At 36.3% G+C, this 6,592-nt stretch overlaps 1 pseudogene; it reads left to right on the top strand.

Annotated features, from left to right (window-relative positions):
• The first annotated feature begins 5,234 nt into the window (after nucleotides 1–5,234).
• On the top strand, nucleotides 5,235–6,181 carry LOC123786327 (olfactory receptor 4K2-like; annotated as a pseudogene).
• Nucleotides 6,182–6,592: the final 411 nt, after the last annotated feature.

Here is a 6,592-nt window from a genome sequence, read left to right as displayed (position 1 = left end):
ATGTATTATTGGATTTGGTTTGTTAATATTTTGTGGAGGATTTTTGCACCTATGTTCATCGGAGATATTGGCCTGTAGTCCTCTTTTTTTTGTGGCATCGTTATCTGATTTCGGTATCAGGGCAACAGTAGCCTCATAGAATGAATTGGAAATTGTCCTTCCTCTTTGATTTTTTTCAAATAGTTTGAAAAGAAATATGTAGTAACTCTTCTTTGAATGTTTGGTAGAATTTGCCTATGAAGCCATCTGCTCCTGGACTCTAGTGTTTTGATTACTGATTCAATCTCCTTGCTGATAATCAGTCTGTTCAAATTTTTTATTTCTTCCTGCTTCAGTTTTGGGAGGTTATATGTTTCTAGGAATTAATCTGTTTCTTCTATGTTGTCTAATTTGTTGGCATGTGGTTTTTCATAATATTCTATTACAGTGGTTTATATTTCTGTTGTGTTGGTTATTAGTTTTCCTCTGTCATTTGTGATTGTGTTTATTTGGGCCCTTTCTCTTTTTTTCTTGATTTGTCTGGCTAGAGGTTTTTAAAAGATTTTTTAAAAGATTTTATTTATTTATTTATTTATTTATTTATTTGAGAGAGAGAGAGAGAAAGCACGAATGGAGAGGGGGTAGAGGGAGAGGGAGAAACAGATTCCCTACTGAGCAGGGAGCCCAACACAGGGCTTGATCCCAGGACCCGGAGGTCAGGACCTGAGCCAAAGACAGACGCTTAACCAAGTGAGACACCCAGGCACCCTGAGGTTTATCAACTTTATTAATTTTTTCAAAGAATCAGCTCCTGGTTTCACTGATTTGTTCTTTTTTTTAGTTTCTATATCATTTATTTCTGCTCTAATCTTTATTACTTCCTTCCTTCTGCTGGTTTTAGGTTTTATTTGTTGTTCTTTTTCCAGCTCCTTTTGGTGTCAGGTTAGGGTATTTATTGGAAATTTTTCTTGCTTCTCGAGGTAAGCCTGTATTGCTACAAACTTCCGTCTTAGAACTGCTTTGCTCTATCCCAAAGGTTTTGGACCATTGTATTTTCATTTTCATTTGTTTCCATGTGCCTTCCGAGTTCTATGATTTCTTGGTTGACCCATTCATTGTTTAGTAGCATATTATTTAACCTCCATGTGTTTGTGGTCTTTCCAGATTTTTTCTTGTGGTTGATTTCTAGTTTCAGAGCACTGTGGTCAGAAAAGATGCATGGTAAAAAAAAAATGCACTGGGGCGCCTCGGTGGCACAGCGGTTAAGCGCCTGCCTTCGCTCAGGGTGTGGTCCTGGCGTTCCGGGATCGAGTCCCACATCAGGCTCCTCCGCTATGAGCCTGCTTCTTCCTCTCCCACTCCCCCTGCTTGTGTTCCCTCTCTTGCTGGCTGTCTCTATCTCTGTCAAATAAATAAATAAAATCTTTAAAAAAAATGCACGGTATGATTTCAATCTTTCTGAATTTGTTGAGACTTCATTTTGTGGCTATGTGATCTATTCTGGAAAATGTTCTGTGTACCCTTGAAAGGAATGTTATTCTGCTGTTTTAGGATGGGATGTTCTCAACATATCTGTTAAATCCATCTGGTCCAATGTGTCATTCAAAGCTACTGTTTCTTTGTTGATTTTGTTTGGCTAATCTGTCCACTGATGTAAGTGGAGTGTTAAAGTTCCCTACTATTAATGTATTGCTATCAATTAGTTTATCTTTGTTATTAACTGTTTTATGTATTTGGGTGCTGTCATTCTGGGTGCATAAATATTTATAATTATTATATCTTATTGTATTGTCCTCTTAATGATGATACAGTGTCCTTCTTTGTCTCTTGTTACATTGTTTATTTATTTATTTTTAAAGATTTTATTTACTTATTTAACAGAGAGAGAGACAGCCAGCGAGAGAGGGAACACAAGCAGGGGGAGTGGGAGAGAAAGAAGCAGGCTCCCAGCGGAAGAGCCTGACGTGGGGCTCGATCCCAGAACTCCGGGATCATGCCCTGAGCCGAAGGCAGACGCTTAATGACTGAGCCACTAAGGCTCCCCACATTGTTTGTTTTAAAGTCTATTTTGTCTGATATAAGTATTGCTACTCCAGCTTTCTTTTCATAGCCATTTGAATGACAAATGTTTCTTCATCCCCTCACTTTCAATCTGCATATGTCTTTTGGTCTGAAATGAGTCTCTGTTGGCACATGGACAGGTCTTTTTTTGTTTGTTTGTTTGTTTGTTTGTTTCATCTTTTGACTGGAGGACTTAGTCCGTTTGCCATTTTATTACATTCCTTGGTGTGGACCTCCTTGGGTTGATTTTGTTTGTGGCCCTCTGTGCCTCCTGGATCTGGATGTCTGCTTCCTTCCCCGGATTAGGGAAGTTTTCCTCTATTATTTCTTCAAATAAATTTTCTGTCCCTTTTCCTCTCTCTTCTCCTTCTGGAATCCCTATAATGTGAATGTTATTTTGCTTGATAATGTTGCTGAGCTCACTTGACCTACTCTTATTTCTTCTTCTTCTTTCTTCTTCTTCTTTTGTTCTCCTTGGTTGCTTTCCAATACTCTACCAGCTCGCTGATTCATTCTTCTGTTTCCTCTCACCTACTATTTATTCCCTCTACTGTATTTTTTTTTAAGATTTATTCATTTGAAAGAGAGAGCACATGCATGAGTGGCGGGAGGGGCAAAGGGTGAGAGAATTCTCAAACAGACTCCCTGCTTAGTGTAGAGCCCAGTGTGGGGCTCAATCCAGGACCCTGAGATCATGATCTGAGCCAAAATCACGAGCCAGCCTCTTTAACCGACTGTGCCACCAAGTGCCCCATCTAGTGTATTTTTAATTTCAGTTATTGATTTCTTCATCTGATTGTTCTTTTTTATATTTCCTTTCTCTTTGTTGAAAATTTCTTTGAGATTCTCCACTCTTTTCTCAAGTCCAGTGAGAATATTTATGACCATTACTTTGAAATCTTTATCAGGCATATTGCTTTTCTCCACTTAATTAAGTTCTTTTGCTGTGATTTTATTCTGTTCTTTCACACCCACATGTACAGACCTTTTTCACTGAGAATGTTTTTAAGATTCATCCATGCTATAGTAGGTATCACTCTTCATACTTCATTTCATTTTATGGCTAAATAGTAATCCATTGCAATCATGGCTCTACCACATTTGTTCATTCATTTATCAGTTGATAGATGTTTCCACCTTTTGGCTATTGTGAATAGTACTGCTATGAATACGTGTGTAAAAGTTTTTGATACAAAAACAGTAAAAAATAGAAAAAAGTGAAAAATATTCAAATACATATAAATAAGTAAATTCATCATCTCCCTGCCCTCCCTTCTCTTTGTGAGGTAACCAGTTTTTAATAGCCTAGTTTGCTTTGTTATTTGATTTTACAAAATCAAGATCATAATATACACATTACACTTCAATTTGCTTTTCACTTGAGATTATACTGTGGACATATATTTTTTTTTACATTAGTATATTCAAGTGAAGCTTTTCTTTTTAGGACAACTGCATTTTTTTTCTTTCAACCTGCTAACAGAATATCTTGCTCCTGCAAATAACTTGCACTGTTTTATTCCACATGTGCATTTTTTTCTCTTACCAATCAAGATTTTAGTGTTCACTCTAGGTCAAGCTCATGGTATTTCTTCTGCAAGAACACTTTCTTGATTAATTAAACACATTATAAATTTTCCTTTATCTAAAATTCCATTCACTCATGATCTCCAAGAATTGTGTGAACATTAGATTTGTATTTTTTCATTAATTTTTTAACTTACGGATATTCAGTATTTCCAAACAAATAATAAATTATCTGAAGCAGATGTGAATGTTTTTGGATTTCATTCTCTGCTGCCTCTAGAAAAGAGTTAGATAATCAGAAGTGCTTATTAAAACTCATTGATTTGATATTTCTGGATACCTCTTAAATGATGGCTTTTCCAATTTCCAATTCCTGAATCTCTCTGGTCCAGGTGAAAATAATCATTGTAAATTCCCATGAGACTCTTGACATATATTCCTGTGGTGAACCAAATAACACCATCTTTGCTATTTAATGAATCCCATTGCAGATGTTTTCTTGGTCAATCCCCAAGTTCCTACAATATACATTTTATCTAGAGCTGCTAAACAACTAATGATTCAACTAGGTCATTAATTTATATTTAAAATTACCTCCTATATGCTCTCTATCACAGCCTACTTAACACTGAATAATCTAAAGCCCCGATTCTACTACAGATCTGGTAAGCTTAAGTGTTTTACAAATACTGAAAGATTTTAAATCTCTGCTCTTCCCACCTCGAATCTCCTAACCCTGTTCTGTGGAGCTGAGATCAATAAAACAGTTTACATATGTTGGCAGATATGAAGGGAGAATTTAAACAGGGGAGAGACTAAAGAACTTAATCTTTGAGCTCTTTCTCATAAAGATGATGTCATATAGTCTTTAGGGGACAAAGATAAAAATTTAAGTCATAGTATTACAAATATTTGTAAGAGGAACAGACTCTTACTTTAACAAAAAAGAAGCCATGAAGAAAAGTTAAATGCCTTTTCCTGGGCTATATGACTATATAGTAGTAAACTTGGTAATAAAGCAGTCTTCTTCCATTGGATTCTTACTTATTTTCTCTGTTTCTGATGGGCTCAATGAGATAATTTATCTGTGAATATGTTAAAAATCTTCTCTGGAAATTTATAACAGCTTTGCAACTGTTCACTGAAATCTTTCTATAATGTCACTTATATGTGATATAATTTTTATATGTTCTTTCAGTAAGGATATTCCTAGGGCTGAATTCTAAATGACTAAAGTGTGTGTGTGTGTGTGTGTGTGTGTGTGTGTGTGTGTATGTGTGTGTGTGTGTTTAACACACTGTCATCCCAGAGCCAGTACTTACTTAATGTTAGTTATTATCTTTAAGATTATATAGATAAATAGATGGACAAATATGTAGATAAGTATATGCCTTCTGGATGATATAATAATCTCAATTTGATTGCTATTTAATATCAAAAAAGAAAGTGTTATTTCAACACCTATGACTTCAGTGGTATTTTGCTATGATCTCTAATATCCTATAATTATCTTTCAAACCAACATACCAATGAAGATGGAAAGAATAGTAAAGATAAGTTTTCGTAGAGGAACCAAAGTCTGTGAAAGTGGATTCTTGTACCTTTTGCTTAAATAGAATCATATTTTCTCTTTTTCTTCCCCTTGATATAGGTAGGTTTTCAGGACAATGGATGTGGCCAATAAGTCTGTTTCTGAATTTGTTTTGCTGGGACTCTCTAGTTCCTGGGAACTACGGCTGTTTTTCTTCATGGTGTTCTCACTGTTTTATGTAGCAACAATGCTTGGTAACAGCCTCACAGTCATCACAGTTATAGCCGACTCTCACCTGCACTCGCCTATGTATTTCCTGCTCACCAACCTTTCCATCATTGATATGTCACTTGCTTCCTTTGCCACCCCTAAGATGATTACAGACTACCTCACTGGACACAAAACCATCTCCTTTGATGGCTGTATCACCCAGATATTTTTTCTACACCTTTTTACTGGCACTGAAATTATTTTACTTATGGCCACGTCCCTTGATAGGTATGTTGCGATATGCAAGCCTCTCCGCTATGCTTCAGTCATAAGCCCTGGGATGTGTGTTGCCCTCGTGGTGGCTTCCTGGGGGGTAGGAGTCATGCATTCAATGAGCCAGGTCATATTTGCTCTCACATTACCATTCTGTGGTCCCAGTGGAGTAGACAGCTTTTTCTGTGACCTTCCTGTGGTGTTCCAGCTGGCCTGTGTGGACACTTATGTTCTGGGCCTCTTTATGATCTCAACTAGTGGCATAATTGCCTTATCCTGCTTTATTCTTTATTCAATTCTTATGTTATTATCCTGGTCACTATCAAGCATCATTCAAAAGGATCATCTAAGGCTCTTTCTACCTGCACAGCTCATTTCGTTGTTGTCTTCATGTTCTTTGGGCCCTGCATCTTCATCTGTATGTGGCCACTAAACAGTTTCCTTATAGATAAGATCCTGTCTGTGTTTTATACCATCTTTACTCCCATTCTGAACCCAATAATCTATACCTTAAGGAATCAAGAAGTGAAGGCAGCTATGAGCAAACTGAAAAATAGGCTTCTAAATCCCAACAAGACAACTCCTTTGCTTTACTTTTAGTCTTAAATTCTAGTTCTTGTTTTAATTTCCTAGGCATTATATGCTACAGTTTTTGTGTACATAATATTGTGACTAGACTTTTATTTCTGGAGTTTTCATCAAATTGTAATTGAACCAAATTGCAATCAAATTGTAAATATTAAAATTACTCTCATATGGTTAAAATACATGTTAGATTTCAAAAAAGCAAATTGACAGAAACAATTTCTTCCAGAAGCAAAGACTATCTATTAAATGCCAAGAGTCCCTGTTCCAGGTAGGAGATTCAATACTAATAATCTATTCACTGGGAAAGACAAACAAAAGGTGTGAAGAGGAAGTACAAATTAAAGGGGAACTAGAAGATAATAGCATTTATACACAATTTGTCACTGAGAGGCACCTTGGTGGCTCAGACAGTTAAGTGGTTAA

Source organism: Ursus americanus, chromosome 4 (assembly GCF_024610735.1).
Source record: "Ursus americanus isolate L20-20 chromosome 4, mUrsAme1.1.p, whole genome shotgun sequence".
In the NCBI taxonomy this organism is placed as follows: Eukaryota; Metazoa; Chordata; class Mammalia; order Carnivora; family Ursidae; genus Ursus; species Ursus americanus.
This window is presented reverse-complemented; position numbering and strand designations above follow the sequence as displayed.